Below are 16,536 nucleotides of genomic sequence, written 5' to 3' on the forward strand. Positions count from 1 at the left end.
AACAGTGTCTGCTTCTCCTTTATTCAGGGGATCTGTGGGAAAAAGATGGGTGAATGGAACTGATGAATCTGAGATATTTTAAATGAAAGCACATGAGAGCAAAAGGGAGAAAGAAAGGGCCTGGAGAACTGGTAGGTCTCTGTTAGCCATGTCTGGGTCCTGATGGTTGCCAGGGCTGGAGGTCTGAGTGATGAGGCCAGGGCTCAGGATAGTTCTGGAATTACAAAAGGAAAGCAAAAGAGATCTATAGGAGATGACCTGACATATTGCACTGGATCCTATAGGAAAATCCCCCCAAAAATCCTTCCCATCCCAAGTGACATCCCTCTTTATGTTTCAGAGTGAAGTTATTTTTGTCATCACTCAGACACAGCTGTGATTTCTGCAAACTGGATTTTCAGGGGGCATGTACCTCAGTCTCCTATGTCAGAGTCAGGCCTGGCTGACCTCCTTACATTTATTTATATTTATTTATAAAAGATTTTATTTATTTATTCATGAGAGACACAGAGAGAGAGGCAGAGACACAGACAGAGGGAGAAGCAGCCTCCCTATGGGGTGCCTGATGCAATACTCGATCCCAGGATCCCAGGATCACAACCTGAGCCAAAGGCAGACGCTCAACCACTGAGTCACCCAGGTGCCCTTGACCTTCTTACATTTAATTTCAGTCTTTTCAGAGTTGATGTAAATTGTGCATGTGACTTGAGAAGAAATCACAGGCTGCTTCATTGTTTCCTCCCTGAAACTTCTACCTCAAACCCCAAACCAAAAATACCATCAACTCACCACTCTTGAGGAAGCCACAGGAGGAGCTACAGCATGTCTGAGGAGTGATTGCAGCCAAATACCAGTTGCAAAAAGAAAGAAAAAAAAATCTCATCAGAACTATGGGATTCTTAGAGCTGCTTTATTTTTAGGCACTTAGAACACTAGAACCACTTACTATAGGCAAGCCTCATCAGCTGGCATGGGTTTTGGACAATCAGAAGAAGCAGAAAGGGCTATTGTCACTCTCAGGAGTAATGGAGTCCCCTCCCTCTCTGACATAAGCACAGACCTCGTTAGCTAATGTCTTTCACATCTGGGTAGAAGTAATGCAAATACAACTATGGCATGATGCAGCATGAACAGACTAAACAGTAAAAGACGGCATAGCATGAAAACTCTGTATCCTCAAATAGACCTGTTTTGTTTAAATAAGCCCTGAGATCCATAAACAACAAAATGAAGAGCCCTTGAAGTAGATGTTGAGAAAACTGCTTACTGTCTACTCATTAGCAACAACTCAAGACTTCTGCTTTGCAGTGTGGGATGGCAAAGGAGTTCTTTCAGCCTAGTAATTTTCCTCTTCATAGACCTGGACAAAGTAATTTCTGAGACTTGGGACAAATCACTCCATGTCTCCAAACTCTAGTTAACTGACCTGTGAAATGGGAATTAAAGTAATACCATATGGGGTTACTGCGAAGATCAAACAACACGATCCATGTAAAACAGGCAGTTAGTGCAGTGCCTGCGAGATAGTGCTCAATAAACATTTGTTGTCATTATGGTTTAGCACAATGGTAAAGTACACAGACTCCAGTGCCAGCGTGTCTGTCTTTGGATCCTGCCTTTACTGCTCACTGGCTATGCAACCTTTGGCAAGTTACTCAACTTCGCTGCTCCTCTGTTTCCTTAACTATAAAATGGGGAAAACATTACCAACTACCTTGTAAGGTTATTGTGAGGACTGAATGAACTAAGCCCTGAGACCACGGCCAGGCACAAGGTGAGGACTATATAATGTGGTAATTACTTTCACTATTCTGCAGAGAATTTTGTTGACAATGTGTTTCTCCTACTTTCTACTCCCCACCATCGATGTTGGGATTCTCTTCCCCTTTTCAAATTTGAGTTACTAGAAAAAACCTCAATTCACAAAACCTGTGTGGCGCTGTTCTCTCTCTCCCAGGGCCCTGAGGGGGAACACATCCAGTGTTGAGAAAGTGGTAGAAGCAGAAACTTTAGCTGTGCAAGAGTCCTGAGAGCTCCTGCCTGCCCTCCTCCTTTCCCAGATTAACCCTGGGGGCTCAGGGATGGCCTCAAGGATCTGAGGGGCCTGTTCCCATGCTTCAGCTGAGACCAGGTTCCTGAGGAACACACCCAGAGGCTCAGAGAGGATTCCAGACTGTAGAGCAGAGCAGAAGTCCCGGGTCCATTTTCTAACCATCCTGACCTTGGTGAATTCCACAGTCTGGGGAGATCCCAAGCCTGGAAGCCCACTCATGGCTGTATAAACTGGAGAAAATTTCTGGCCCAGAACTTCATCCAGAGGTAGAGACACTAGCTGTCTTTTAGCAGTGGTAGCAGGGTTGATAGTGTCCAGATTCTCGGCTAAGTTGAATCATCAACATATAGCTTCTATTTGCTATTTCTTTCATACAGAAATCCAATCTTAAAATCCTCTGAATCTTTCTGCTCATGATCTGTAGGAAAGTCAGCATTAGCCAGAAGGGAAAATCTGGTATGAGAGAACGAGAGTCAGCTCTGGGCAGCACTATAAAAGTTCTCCGTAGTGAGAACTATGTGTCAGCTGATGTGTTTCATATGCTGTATTTCTTTGAACTGTTGTAAGAGCGCTAGGAGGTAGGTACAATAATTATGCCCATTTTATGAATGAGGATGTTGAGATTCAGAAGGGTTAAAAAGGATCACACTGACAGTGGTGTGACAAGAGTCTGGAATCAGACCCATTCTGTCTGATTTCAAAGCCTGTGCACTGGGCCAAATGTTTCCAGTTGTCTCTCTCTGACCCTCTCGTTTTCCAGATTTCTTCTATTTCTTATTCTGTCATTTTCAAAACCTCTACTAGAAAAGGCATTTACCATAGACATTTGAGCCTTTGTGTGAGTTTAAGTCAATATATTGCAATTCCAGGAAGATAGTCTCATTTTAAGGTCCTTCACCAATTCTGAAATAAAAGGCTTTATTTCATTGAAGGGGTTTGGGGCACTATTCAGTAGGTAGGGATGCATTTTTGGAACACTGCTCCTGAAATAATAATTCTTGCTCCAGGGCTGGCCTTGCTAATAGTTACAGTAACAGCAACAACAGCAATTATAATAGCAATGATTGCAACAACTATCAGACTGGTATGTGCTAAGGTTTAGGGTGCTATGCTGTTGGTGTAAATCATTCCATTCAATCCTCACCACAACTCTTATAGGTGGGCCTTATTATACTTATTGATTTATAGATGAAGAAGCTGAGGTTCAGAGGGGTTAAGGAACTTGTTTAGGATCATACAGCCAATGGGGGTTAAACAGCTGGGATTTGACCTTAGGTAGGTGTGTCTTCAGAGACTGTGCCATACTGGAGAAAGCAAAGCATTGGGGGAACTCTTGAACTAGGCCAGAGGTTCTCCTACCCTTCTTGCTTTCTGCAGATTTACCTGCCCTTCTGGTACAGATGGGCCATGTAACACGAGGTTAGGTGGAAGCAATGCCTTGGCTAAATCTCCATCGTATAGAGGCAGCAATGGAATGATTCTGTTACCGGCATTCTAGCACAGGGACTGCCGAGTCCTGTGATCACTGGAGCATTAGTTTAGCCACATTCTATACTCTTAATTTTATATGTTGTCTCAGTGAGATGAGGGTTTCAGGCTCTTTTTCTATCTACATGGGGATTTATATTAAATAAATATTCCAAGGAGAATTAGGCCAAGGGCTGTCTTTTGTACATGCTCAACTAAATGACCCCAAATTGGAGTTGAAATGGTTTGTGGTCCCTGAGACTTCATTGGATAATCAGTCTTCTTGTTTCAGGTCAAGCCCCTAAGACTGATACTCAAAATACACTTGGACCAATTATTCATGGTTTCTTAGAAGGAATCAGTTTGTAAAACATGAGAGAAAGCCTCAAGACCATGCTGAGTGTTTCACTGCCTCTTGAGATATTCCCTGTGGGTTCTATTGTAAGGCACAAGAAAAGGTTTGTATGTAATATACATTTGCTATACCACTTGTACAGTCTATATTTAGTTTTGTCTGTTTGATATATTTGATTCTTCTGTGGAAGATAAGAAAGCAAATGGGAAAGTAAAGCTCACAAGAAATGTTGAAAGTACACAGAAAGTGAGCCAAGAGCTTTTGAGATATTGGTGAAACTCCTAGGATGTTATCTTAGGATGGTAAGTAAAGATACGGTGTAAGGAAATAGCTTGTGAGACAGGCAGAAATCATGTGATGTGTTCCACATAGACAGTAAATTAGCAATCTATAAAATATAGTAAAAAAAGAATAAGTGAAATATATGATGGGAAAAGACACGAATGTTACCTATAGATAGAAAGGGATGGAAGGATCAAGTCATGATCGTGTCACCTCTGGACCAATAGCTATGTCATCCCTAGATGGCTACCCATCAGTGACACCCATTTTGGTCCCATGTATTATTCCCCCCAAATGAACATCAAAGCCAGAGCTTCTGTAGACTAATTGGGAAGCTATAGCTGTGGCCAGGTGAACTTGCCTGTGTGTATCTTTGATAGAACATGTGTGTGTCGTTATCCCAGGGCACCTTCTGTCTGTTGGCCTCCTTGGTGCAACCTTATCTCTGGTCTTCATAAGCATACCATTTGTGGGATAGGCTGATGTGGGAGAGAGGGAGAGAAAGAGAGAAAGGAGAGAAAGGAAGAGAGAGAAGAGATACGAGTATGGTCCTCCCACCCACTTGGGTGGCCTTTTTCTGAGTGTGTTCAACTCTTTCCCTCTGTTTCTTATGGTGTATTTTATTTTATTTTTTAAAGATTTATTTGACAGAGACAGAGAAAAAGAGAGAAGGAGAGGCAGAGAGAGAGAGAGAGTCTTAAGCAGGCTCCATGCTGAGTGCAGAGGCTGATGCAGAGCCTGCTCTCATGACCCTGAGATCAGGACGTGAATAGAAACCAAGAGTCAGATGCTTAACTAACTGCACCACCCAGGAGCCCCTCTCATGGTGTATTTTATTTTATTTATTTTATTTTATTTTATTTTATTTTATTTTATTTTATTATTATTATTTTTTTTCATGGTGTATTTTAAATATATTTACTAAATCGTGCAATTTTCAGCATATTCAATTTTGAGGCTTTGAGCCTTTCTGTCTTGTGGCATCAGGGATGATTTGCTTGGTAGTGTTCTCAGAGGTAAATTCCCACCCGGCAACCATATTAGATTATTACCATTTGGATCTTTTTCACTCACATCATCTGTTTCCTTGGATAAGACTCCAATGGTGGATACTTTAACTCCATCAGAGGACCTAGGAAAAGAGCTGTGCCAACAGAGTTTGGAATAGAGGCAAAACCAATTTTGGAGAGCTCCAATGTGTGTTGAAAAAGAAAGCAATCACATAAATGTGTTGTATCACATCCTGAATATGGTCTCAGGCCCTCTGCCAAGGCAGTCCGTAAACATTTTTTATGAATTTGATTTTTTTTTTCATTAGGAAAATTGCTGAACCTCTAAATTACCCAGAGTAGCCAAAGAAGGACAGCATGGGCCTTCTGTCATTCATTCAGAGCACATTTGGGAGAAAGGAAGAATGGTGGTTTGTAAAAATCCATAAATAACATAAATAACAAATGATTTTAGTGACTCTAAGTGACTTAGCTGCTCACAATCAGTGACGTCCTCAATATATTATTTATACCTTTTGTGTTTTTTCTCATATAACATCTTTTATATCCCTTCTGCTTACAGTATTCTGTTGTTCATGTATTGTGTTTTAACCACAAACTTTTTGCCACTATCAGTCACATGGCTCTAAAATGAAATATAGATTATAAAAGGAAACCCTTTCCACACATTTATGAAATGGTTTCCAGCTGGTCTTAAAAGTGTCTCTGATTCCCCCTGGATGTAAGTGTTTATCTGCTAATGCTTAGCACTTGGGACTTTCCCTGCTCAGTTTCAAAAGTGGGAACATGGAGATAAAGCCAACGTTTTAAGAGATTAGTATCTGAGAAACATAAAATTGGATGAAATAAATATCACATATGTATAAGAAGAAAGTTTTGAGCACTATATAGTGAAATTATGCCTGCGCTCAAAAAACAAACAAACAAACAAACAAACAAACCTAAAGCAACAAGAACAACAAACTCACTGTGTCAGAAAATACAAGGCTCGGTCGTTTTGTGATCCAGAGGAATGGAGTATCTTCAGAATGTAAAGATTATAGGTGTGGGTGATAAAGTCCCAAGTGATATGCCAATTCCTGCAGAAGACCCTAGAGAATCTTATAGGATTCTGGAATCCCTATAGAAAATGGTCTGTGTGCCAAAGGAAAAAGGACCTATGAGGTACCCTGGGTCCACTCTAGGTGCTCTGCTGTGTTAGTGGTTCCAAAGGTTTTTCATGCTGCCACATGTACTCAGGCCTTGGGGATGACTCCTTGGTGGCTTGCTGACAGGAAAGGAGTTAGGGAGTTGTCACTTCCAGGTAACTTTAAGGACCAGGGAGATCCCAGTGCCTGAATTTATAGGTTTAGGTAAATGTTCATTTTCCTTTTCTTTACACAACTTGCCTTTCCTGCCTGTGGTAACAAGCTTTCATCAGTTATAGGACCCATTTAAATCAATCCAACTTTGGACTTCAACAAGATGAATGGTGGCATCTTCCAGGAATATAGTGGAGAAATCACTCTCAAAATGATAAAGCATTGATGTGCAAAGTAAGAAAGTCCAGAAAAATGCTCCATGTGATTACTTTACTTCAAAAAGTCCTCTGACTTCAGTGCATCCACCAATCATGGGCTAACTTTTCCTTCATTTTAGCTATCTCTGGTTAAAATGGGTGGGGTGAGTCTCTTTGACAACAGTAGGCAGTTTCTCCATAGTTAATGGGAAAGTAGAAAGATTTATGTCAGGAAGACTCTCTGGAAAGAACAAAGTGGCCTCCCAGAGCCACCTACTTCCTTAGCAATAACTTGCTGGTTGAAGTCAGAGTGTACTTCTCAAACAGGATTCCCCAGAACAGCAGTTGCTTAAACTTGTCAAAAAGAAAGTGTGAAAAATTCTGGGTTGAACAAATTTCAAGGAATTACTTTTCTGAAGGGCATAAAAAAATATTTAATGAATCACATGTCTTGGAATTAATGGTTTGCAGAACACAGTTTGCAGACACTGAACAAGGGATGACCTGTAGAGAAGTGGTCCATATCAGACAGCATGACTATGGACATTATTGACTTCTTGACTGCTGGGCATTAGGTAGTGCCACTGAGCATTCCCAGGTGTGACTGGGGAATGGGAATGAGAAGGAGAAAAGGAAGCAAGATAAAAAAGAGATGGCTAGGTAGTAGAGATGCTCAGTGACTTAGGTTTCTACTTCTGTATGTCTGAGATTAGAGGCCCTTTTGGGTAAAAACCATCACTACTACTCTTGCTGTGGAGCAAAACTGACTTGATCTCACCAGGGGAGGATGGCATTGAATGCTATAGCTCTCTGTGTTTTCATCGGGGTTGAGTTCCTTCTCCACGATGGCTTTTCTTTTTCCAGTTATGTGTATGTTATAAAAATGTGTATATTGTAGAATTGCCATGTTTTATTTTGGCCATGAACTTATCTCCTGGATAGCACGGGGTTGTGGATATTTGAGTGTAAATCCATAGCAGAAGTTCACTGAGAAGAAAAACAAGGGGAATAAAGATATCCTGAGGTCAAGATGATGTGGTATGAAGTGAGCAAAATTGACAGGAGACTTTTGAAGGCAGAGATGGTGAAGAAAAGGGCACACCAGAAGGGGGAAAGGGATAGGATAGTGTGAAGAGGCCAAGAAAGAAATTCATTCAAGATTTTCTGGAGGTAGAATCCAGCAAAACAGCTTGTGCCAAGTAATGTTAGAGAATGGACCCTAGAACTAGTTCGTTGTCATTATGAATGATAAAGAAGTATACAGCAGAAAATAAAAAATTCCTCCTTCATATCTCCAGAGATAGCTATTGTTAACTTGCAATATGTCTTCCATTATGTGTGTGTGTGTGTGTGTGTGTGTATGATTATGGTCATTAGGTAACCATATATATCTTACATGATTAAAATCATACCATATATATAATTTGATATTCCACATTTAAATGTAATACTTAATACTTGTACTTTATTTTTTTTAAGATTTTATTTATTTATTTTAGAACCTGGGGGGAGAGGCAGAGGGAAAGGGAGAGGGAGAGAACCTCAAGCAGATTTTCCATCTTCCCCACCAAAGAGGGAAGTGGTGCTTTCCCTTGATTTCAGACCCCAGGAGGGATTCAACAAGACCATTTAACAAGCTTGGAAGAGGGACCCATGGCACAAGTCCTCTCAAGATACTCTCTTCAAAAACCCTCCTGCTCCTCGCTCTCTCAGCCCTCTTTGAATCTCCATTGTGAGTCAGGAATTTAGGAGACTTGTATAACCAATTTTCAGCTAAATCCTTGAGAAATTTTGCATTTAGACTCATCTCTCCTTTGGAATGGAGCAACTGTTGTGTCTTTGTGCTTCAGGTGAAGCATCAGTTTTAGTTCCTGTTACAAAGATGCTTGTACCTATACCTCTGAATTTCTCTTAGGATGGTAATTTACCTTAAGATGGCTTCCCAGAAGGGGAATCATTGGCTCAAAGGATTTGGAACGAGTATTTTCATTTTAAATGCCTGGTTGTTTTCTTCACCTGTGAGACTGAAGGGGGAACGGCTGGGCTAACTCAGGGATGAAACAGGTTGTTATGGGCAAGCTAGACCCTGCGTTAAGTGGTGCCAGGGTGGGTATTGGAATTTTTCTATGTGCCTATAATTGGCTTATCAAGCTGATAGCTTGAGGTTCTTCATACGGTAGTTCTTCTAAGCAACACCCAGTGCGGGAACACTTACAAAGGGACCAGGCCCATGCCTGCAATAGAAATAGGAGACTCCTGGGTGCCAGTGATTAGTAGAGATTTAAATAACAATAATTAACATTTATGAAGCACAGAGCATGTGCCAGGCCCTGTTTTAGCTATGTTAACATATGTTAATTGATTTAGACCTCACTCCAACTCTATGAAGACGCACTATTATTATTCTCATTTTACAGATGAAGAGGCTGTGGCATAGCCGAACATTGAACGCAGGCTGTTGGGATGCACAGCATATGTCTAACCACTGCATGGAACTGCCTCTGACACCAAACAAAGCACTATTATCCACAGAGGTTTTCTTACCTTCCCGTGAGAAAGACTGGAAACATTCTCAGAACTAACCTGATTTCTAGGGGTGACAAGCCTGAATGTGGATTCAAAATGAGGATTGCAGTCTAGTTGGCTGGGTACCAGCTCCACCTTGGTGGTGTCTGGCTTTGTTTCTCTTCCCCCTGATGGGGAAGTTGGGACCCACGGCACAGCTGTGCTTGGTGCAAACGGGATACTCACTAAAGGGTTGTTGTGTGGCTGAATGAATGATACAGGGTCCACAAAGACAATGACACAAATGCCTGCTCTCTGTATTTGTTTTTAACCTCATTATCATCTTTAATCATCATAGCGAGAGTATAAGCTAATATGATTGCCCTTGTATCACAAATGAAGCTGAAGTTTAGGATAAGGGCTTTCACTTGTCCAAGGCTGTGCAGCTGGTTTCCAGACCACATTTGTCATGTTCTTCTGTTCGCTGAATATTTGTCACTTATGTCCTATGATCTGTCACAAGAGTTACTTTAGGTATTAGCTTCTGTACTCTTAAAAGAGCCAACTTAAAAGATCCAACTAGTGTATCCCCATTTAGATTCCTCAAACTCAGTCTTCCTATTAAGATATTTCCTTGTGTCTCCAAACTGATTGTTCATATCCTTTTCCTTAAAATTAAACCAGAGTAATTTCTACATAATTTAGAACACTGGCTTTGTTAGAAAATCCCTGTACTTGCATCTTCCTTACATGGCATATTTTTAAATTAATTGTCCCATTCTGTTATATATTCTTTCTGCATACAAGCCTAGCAGCTAATGGAGACATGTCCTGCTTCCAGCATTGCAAAAGCAAAGGGCAGGACCTGGAGTCAGAAGACCTGAATCCTAGTGCTATCCTGGAAGAGTATTTTAGCTGCTCTTGACTTTAATTTTCTCTTACATCAAATGAAGAAGTGTGATGGGTCAAGGAAGGTGTTAATTGTGCCCATAACTAATCTGTCCAGGAATTCCTCCCTGCTGGCTCTCAATGCAGTTCTCAAGCATGCTTGATGGGTGCACTGGAGGTGGCACCCAAGGTGAAAGCCAGTCACTGTCTTGGCGAATGTGAACACTCAGCTCCCACACAGGCCTATGCCTAATGTTTGTGGTCTGGGATAAGAGAGCAAATGGAGGCTACATACTTTATGTCTAAATATTTAAGAGTTATAGCTCAAGTTAGAAAGGTTTTAATGTACTTTTTCCTTTCTTATCTTGAAAAATACGGCTTCATTGTAATTGGAGTTCTCTTACTCCTCAGAATTCCATGCTGGAATGTGGCAACACGGGGAGATCAGCCACTGGCCATGGTTTATCACTTTCCTTCTGAGACCCACAGGCAAATTATGAAGGACCTTGTGTGCAAGTGTGTGGTTGTATGCACTCCAATCTGTATGTCTAAGTTCTGCTCACACTGTTGAAAACAGCTGCTTCCCTGCCATCCCTCAGTGTTAGGTGTGATCACCCTGATGGTGGGCAAGAATTTGGGCAAGAGGATTGTCAAAGCCTTGGAAAGCTATTTGAGGAAGTATGCTAGGATCCTGGTCTTGGGCCTTGCAGACTCCTTACCCTGAGAGAAGGAACATCATTGAAAGGGGGCCAGAGTAATTTCTCCAGAGTCCAAGTTTCCTCTGACATGATTGTTTTCCTCTAGCTACCATTAAGGTTGAATTCATTCTTTTCACCAGTGATCATTTATGATCGTAAGTACTGATTATCCCTGATTTATATTTCCACAAAAATCAAAGGAGTACAGAGTTTCACAGAGGCAGAGTAGTCAACAGCATCAAATGCAGCAGAGAAGTCCAGTAAGCTAAGACCTGGAACATGTCTGTTGGGATTGGGAATATGGAGGTCATTGGTGGCATCAGATAGACAGGTTTCTATTTAAGAAAATTGAAAGGTGTTGAGAGATGAGGAAATGGAGATAGAGAGTGAGGCATATAATGAATTTTTCCAGGGAACGGATGTTTATTAAGGCTCTGTGTTAGAAATTTCACATATTCTTATTTAAGTCTCATGATAATCCTGCAAAAGAAGCACCATTATCCTCATTTTACAAATGATAGGTCTACTTGCCTGTGACATGATGTGAATTTCTATATGAATGCAAATTTTCTTCCTGAATTCTAAAACCAGATAATGCATAAATAGAAAGTCAAATCATACAGAGGAATAAAAAGGCAAGTCAATAAGCAATAAAGCCTTCATAGCTGCGTTTAGTTTCTAGGCAATATTTGATTATACTTTCCCTGTCTCCTTTGTTTAATCTTGGCTCAGGGCCTATCTGTTTTATCACTTGACAGGTTTCAAAGTGCTATTTCTAACCTTCACCAGTAAAAATATTCAAATCATATGTTTTAAAGAAGAATTCATTTCAGATTGTCTCTCTGTGGGGAGGGAGATCTATGAACTGGAAACACTGCATTGAAAATTAGAACCTCAAATTCTGGTTCTGGGTCTTGCTATTGACAAGCTACAGGATTTAGACAAGACAAAACAGCCAATCCCTTGAGTTTCCTACCCTTTAAAACAGAGATAATACCTGCATTGCTTACCTTATAGGATTGATGCATAGGTTAACTGAGATGCTGTGTGTGAAAAGGACTATAAAATGCTCTGCAGATGGCAAACACTGGTGCTTTTGAGTCAGGGGAATTCAGAGGCACATGTCATTCCCTCGGGCAATGTGGACTTGAAACAGGTTTATAAACCTTTATCTGGTACCTTTGTAGTCAAGCAAGTTTTAGAAGGGAATAGAGTTTTTCTGATTTTAGAAAGGAAAGATAGTGCCTATGTTGCCTTTTACCTAACTCCCCCATGAGGTCTAGGGTAGCACCATAATGATCATTCACATTATGAGAGAGAGAGCCTTGTTTTCACGTGGGTCAGTAGAGCAGGCTGAACAATGGCCACCCAAAAATACCATGTCCTAATCCTCAGAACCTATAAACGCTCCCTTACAGGAAAATGGATCTTGGTAGATATCCTTAACTGAGAATCTTGACAAGTGACATTATCCTGGATTATCTGAGTCGGCCCAAATACCACCAAATGCATAGAGTCACAGGAGAGAGTATAGCCTTGCTTACACCTTGATTTTGGCTCGGTGAAACGGATTTTGTACTCTGGTCTCCGGAACTGTGAGAGAATAAATTTGTCTTGTTTTAAGCCACCAAGTTTGTGGAAACTAATACAATTAGGTTTTGCTGCAAAATGAATTATGAAAAAAAGGCTAAGTTTTCAGAAATTTTGCATTTGGGTATTACAAATAGATTGTGGACCTATATCTAGGACTGGTACCTAAATATCTTTCAAAATGATTGTTATGCCTGAAAGTGATATAATACTGTGTGTTAACTACACAGGAATTAAAAATAAAAGTGGTTGTTACCCTATCTTGCTCATTCATAGCCAGTCAGAATGGTGGTGGTGGAGGACCCGGAACTGCTGCTGGCACTGCTCATTGGGGCCACAACATTGAATGACAACGATGGCCATTGAGGTATGTTGGGGGATTAAGGGGGTGGTGCTTATCCAATAACAAAGTTCAAGCTGGGATAGCAAGGTATTTTACCTAAAGTGCACAGCAATTTCTTGCCATGGATCAGGCAAATGGTTGGCTTCAGGGATTCAAGAAGTAGGAGTGTGTCTCCACTGGTTGATGATTCTCAAGGGCCCAGGTAAATAAGCACAGGTAATAGAGTCTGAGTCTCAGGTATCAGGTGAGATCAAGACAAGGGCAAGGGTATCAAAGAACATTGGTAGCAAATAGATTAAGAGAAACTTGGAAAAATAGCAACTGATGCAAAACTCTGTTGTATCAATGTGTGTGTATGTGTATATGTACGTGTGTGCACATGCAGGCTGCATCAGCTGGCTCCCAGCACATCGTACTATGTAGCATTGAAGCACTTGTCATGGCCCAGAATGATGGGGACACTTGCTCAGTACTCAGCCCAGGGAGATTGGTGCAGAGGCCCCAGAGGACTCACACCAAGCTGGGCCGTAAAGTGGGAGGAGCGGGATGTGAGTGGGCCCCGTAATAAAACCACAGGCCAATGAAGGGAAAATCTCTGGGTGGGTTGGGGACAACAGCTGCTGACGTTGTCAACATCTTTGTCTTTTTGTTTGTTTTAAAATCAACTTCCTGATGATAAAATGGTCCTTGTATCATAATGCAACCAATAGTCTCTGATGAAATTGCTTGAAATCTCCATTTTAAAACTCATTAAGTTTATCTGAAGGCAATTTAAGAAGTTATGATCTAACCTAAATGGCCAACCCAGGGCTTGGTTAAGTAAACTATGGGCATCTGTGCAGCCAAACATTTTATAGCCATTAAAATTATGTTTGTAGAGAGTTTCTAAAGGCCTGGGAAAATGTTTATGCTATAATGCTGTGTGAGAAAGGCAGGATACAAGATTGTTTATAGAGTACGGAGAAACAAAATAAAAACTGCATGAAAAACAATCCAGTAGGCAATCCATCAAACTATATTAATACAATGATAGATTCTGGGTAGCGGGGCTAAGAGTATTTTTTAAAATATCATCTTTCCAATTTTCCAAGTTATCTGTGCATCACCTTTTCTCTTAGCTGTTTTCGTATTTTATATATATTACCAGTATAATGGGAAGGACCCAATTAACCTTTCATTCTGAAAGAGCTTGAGCCTAACTTTCTTTGATTTAATTCAAAGCATTTTGTGTTTTCAGGCCAATCGTATCCACAAACAAATAATGGCATTGCACCAGTGTTTCCAATTAAATAAACTCTCGTTACAAAAGGGGAAAAGAAAAAATAAAAAGAAGATTTCCCTCTCTACCCTCATCAAGCTTAAGAAGAAATGAACTTAATGCTTTTTATTCTCCCATAAAGCCAGACTGGTAAGAAGATCCAGGCTGCAGAAAAGCACTTGGGGAATCATAATGTGGCACAACATGGCTTGAATTTGCCCTTTAAACACATTTGCTGTAGGAAGAGGCTGCTTTCAGAGATGGGTGTGTGTGGAAGAGGAGAAGCTGTCTTTTCCATTCCAGCCGGCAGATTTCCTCTAGGGAGTGAAGCCTTCAAGGTTCTTCCCAGGCACTATCTCTTCCAGGATGCCCTCCCCTCACCCGGCTCTGGAGTAAGTGTTCTCCTTGTTCTCTCAGCACCCTGTGTGTGCCTCTGTCACTGTACTTTATCATATGACATCATTTCCCTGACAAGGCTGCACAAAGGTCTCAGGGGGGGCAGAGACTGTTTCACTTACGGTGGTCTTCACAGCACCTAGCAGATTGCCTTACATATAGTAGGTGGTGAATAAATATTTGTTAAATGAATGGAGGGATTCTCTCAAATTGTGCAAGGAACTGTATTAGCTCCCTCAGGCTATCATGACCAAGCACAGTGGCTGCGGCTAAACACAAAAGAAATGTATTCTCTCACAGTTCTGGAAGCCGGAAGTTTGAAATCAAGGTGTTAGGAAAGTTGGTTACTTCCCGAGGCCCTCAGGGAGTGTCTGTCCCATGCCTCTCTCATAGCTGCTGGTGTATGCGGGCCATCCTGGGCAGTTTTCTGGCTTGCCGCTGTGTGATCCAATCTCTGCTTCTGTCTTCACATGGTGTTCTCCATCTGTGTGCATGTCTTCTGGGTACTGTGTCCCTATGGTTGAATTTCCCTCTTCTTGTGAGGAGACCAGTCATATTGAATTCAGTAGGATCCTTATTCAGTATGACCTCATCTTAAAGTGATGACATCTGCAAAGACTCTATTTCCCAAAAAGTCACATTCATAGGTACTGGGGTTGGGATTTGAACATGTCTTTTGGGGGGACATGATTCATCCCATATCAGAAACTATAGGGAACCAGTGGATGCAGCCAGTATAATACAATGACCAGCAGAGCGGGCACCTGAGACGGACTAGCCCTTGGGAGCCAGGAGCAGGGGGCTGGGTCAGCCTGTGATCCACAGAGCGCAACTGGGCAGGAAATGGAGCGTCAGGAAGATGAGTGCTAAAAACAAGAAAGGAAGAAACTGAGTCTCAGAAGTTGGGCAATATTACTAGGCCTGGGAGACAGGAATTTCGGGTTTGTGAGGGAGGAAAGCAATTTGCCGAAGCCTACTCCCATCTTGTCCTAGGCTATTTCTCACATAACATCTGATGGTCTTTGACCATGGTATCTACTGAGCATCTGACCCCAGATGCACACGAGGAGTTCTGGCATCAAATGAAGTAGGTGAGAAGACAAGTCAAGCATTCTTCTCTTCTGAGTTGTAAAAGGGAAAAAAATGTGTTGGCCCCAAGTATCATAACAGCACATGTGGGAAACACACTGAACTACACTCTGCTATTGTCTTAATCATGCATTTTCTGACAAATAAAGCCCATACATTGGTAGCATATTTGGCAAAGATTCCATTCTCATAAGTGGCTGTATGGTAAATTTTATGTACAATGTATGTATAGCACTGGGGTTTGAAGAGCAAAGAAGACATGCTGTCATTTCTCTTTGAAACTAAAATTAAAAAAATGTTTCCAATTCATTGTAAAGAGCAATTAATAATAACAAATGGGAAAGTATTTCAGTAAATGAATACCTCTGTGTGGAATGATTCCCATAAGCTACTCCTTAGTGAGAGTCACTTTTTCCTGAAATCTCACATGAACTGTTCACTATTTAATCTGAGAAGACAGACTCTTAACATTTTCCATGATGAGAGACTTTACTCCTTATGTTTGTTATCTTTTACTACATATTTCTTGTCCAAGAATATCCAAACTTAAGATTTTCAGTCTTGAGCATTAGCAAGTGAAATAAAAAACCGATGAGTTAGAATGTTCTTGCTTTGATGAGGACCATGTCCTTTGAGTTTAGTATGGTTGAAGTAAACATATTATAAGTCGAGGAGAAAGACAAAAAAGGAGGTGGCATGCTAGAAAGCTGAACCCAAATAAGGGAGAAACCAGGGGTGTAGTTCTATTAGGATTTCAGGAAAGACCATTCACTTCCCTGCCTCTTGAACAGGAGACTGCAAAAGGCAAAAAAAAAAAAAAAAAAAAAAGATGAGAATTGTGCCTTGTCATGTGCAACAGTGGTTTTCAGTTACTTCATGCATGCTTTGAGTCCGTTTCGATAACCAAGCCTATCTTTTGTAAGCCGGGAAAAAAGGAAATATTTGTCCTACTGAAGGAGCTGGACTGGATCTAAGCATTCCATCCTGAAAGATAATTGAGACTCAAGAAGTTTTCTTCTTGAGCAAGAGTTCAAGAGAAGTTTATACTGACTTCACAATTGGCTCCAACCAAAAGTTTCAGCACCCTTTTATATAAGGTATTAA

The 16,536-nt window shown here is 41.0% G+C and overlaps 1 long non-coding RNA gene across 1 annotated transcript in view; it reads right to left on the bottom strand.

Moving 5' to 3' along the window:
* LOC112656529 (uncharacterized) overlaps positions 1-16,536 on the bottom strand; it is an 18,765-nt gene continuing 2,229 nt past the window's right edge. Inside the window, exons 2-3 of the long non-coding RNA XR_003134382.3 lie at positions 790-826; positions 1-214 (exon numbers count right to left, since the gene is read on the bottom strand). This is a non-coding gene — a long non-coding RNA (uncharacterized LOC112656529). The remainder of the gene's footprint in view (positions 215-789; positions 827-16,536) is intronic.

The sequence above is a fragment of the Canis lupus genome, chromosome 37 (assembly GCF_003254725.2).
Source record: "Canis lupus dingo isolate Sandy chromosome 37, ASM325472v2, whole genome shotgun sequence".
Lineage (NCBI taxonomy): Eukaryota > Metazoa > Chordata > Mammalia > Carnivora > Canidae > Canis > Canis lupus.